Raw genomic sequence first — 2,110 nt, 5'->3', positions numbered from 1 at the left:
GATAAAGTGTATAAAAAGAATATAAGCATGTTAAGCCGAAGTATAAGATTGGTGATTATGTTCGTATATTAAATCGAAAGGGTTATTTGAGAAAGGTTATACACCTAATTGGTCAACAGAAGTATTTGTTATAAGCGAAGTTGTTCCACCTAATCCACCAACGTATAGAATTAAACATTTAGAAAAAGATGTGCAAGGTAGATTTTACGAACCAGATCAACGACGAAACATAAAGATGAAACATAAAGTATTAAAGACAAAACATAAAGATGAATACTTGGTGGAAAAGATTTTGAGAAAGAAAGGTGACAAAGTATACGTTAAATGGTTAGGATTTGATGATTCACATAATAGCTGGATAGATAAAAGTAATGTAATGTAAATATAAATGTTGTAAATATAAATGTTGTCTTTTATGGAATAATAAATATAAAAGGTTAGTATGAATCAAAGTTTGAATGAGATATGTTACGAACAAATTAAAGATAACTATTGGTAGGGAAAGTTACTACGATCTAAAAGTGAGCGCCTCCTCTAATCATAGGATCCGCTCTAAAAGTATTGATCGCTGGTTAGAAAATAAACATTCCAAAGAGTTATTAGATTACTACAACAAACTTCGAAGTTCTCAGGATTCCGGTCACTTCAGAAACTCATCTTACACAGTAAAACTAGCTGGTAACGAAATAAAGTTAAAAAAGTATTTTCTGAACAATAAATACGAGTACTATGGATAGTTTAAACGATATTTGTTATGAACAGATTAAAGATAACTATTGGTATGGTATCTTTGGTGATTTTAAACTGATTATAGATAAGAACATAGGTTACTTCAATGCTACTAGGTTATGTGCAAGTGGTGGTAAGAGGTTTGATCACTGGTTAGAAAATAAACAATCAAAGGAACTAATAACGTACTATGTTGAGAAATACGACTCCCGGATTTCAAGGAGTCGCTCTAAGTATCTAGTAAAGGGTAGAGGAGATACAGAAACAAATGTTATTATCTCCGGAACATATGTTTACAAAAAGATATTTCTCGCTATCGCCTTATGGATATCACAAGACATCTATAACAAATGCTATATCATCGAAGACTATTTTGTTTCTAGTTTTGAACACATTCGAGAAGACCAAGAAGAGATTCAAAGAATAGTAGAAGAAATAGAAGAAACAATGGAGACATTAAGAATTCAAAACGAGAGTTTAAAGGAAATAGCAGCACCATATACAGATGATGTTTCAAAAGATAATTGTCTAATCATATAGAAAGAGAACAAACTTAATGATCCTTTCCATTATTATGTTAAACTAGAAGTCTATATAAACCTCTTAATGAAGCAGAAGAAAAATATCCAGATCATGAGATAATATACGAAAAGTTTAGAGATCCTAACAGTATTAAGTTATTCAACCTAGTGCAGCAAGAGCTAGATATTCGTAAAGGTAAGGGTAACGAGTTTTGGACATCTCTATTAGAAGAAGATTTGGTTAAAGAAATTGATTGTTTATATGATCGGTTAATATCTAATCCCATGTAAAAACTTTTATGATTATTATTTCATAAAAGCTTAACATCAATCTTCTCTGTTGTTAGTTCCACTCCTCAGAAAAAAAGAATTATCAAAATCAGGATTTTCTTCAGGATCTTGTCCTACACAAAGGACAAGTGTTATTATTTCTTAACCAGGTAAGCATACACTCAACACAGAACATGATTACACGTCGTTTCACACAATTCCGTTTTTGTTTCTTTACATATTGGGCATTCTTCTGAGTTCTCTATTAAATGTAAACCTGTTAAGAGAAGCATTAGTTTGTTTCTGAGGAAATCGTGAACATGCTTATTTACTCTTAAGAATTTAAACATATCGATCTTGCCTCTGATTTTCATTAGAAAGTTTTCAGAGAACTTCCTATCCCAACAAGTGTTTATTATCTTGTTTAATTCTAAACCTTTGCTTTCAAACTCGAGAATGAATTTTTCCTTTTATCGTGTAAACTAACATTTGGCCAATAAATTTTATTTTGATATTTTCTCACGTGTGTTTCACTTAGCTGTAATGTAATAGCTTGCCAATCGATAAGAGACTTAAATTCTCTTAAGAAG

Source organism: Thermobia domestica, chromosome 2, assembly GCF_964235325.1.
Source record: "Thermobia domestica chromosome 2, izTheDome1.hap1.1, whole genome shotgun sequence".
Lineage (NCBI taxonomy): Eukaryota > Metazoa > Arthropoda > Insecta > Zygentoma > Lepismatidae > Thermobia > Thermobia domestica.
The sequence above is the reverse complement of the archived record's forward strand: the minus strand, read 5'-3'. Positions refer to the sequence as shown.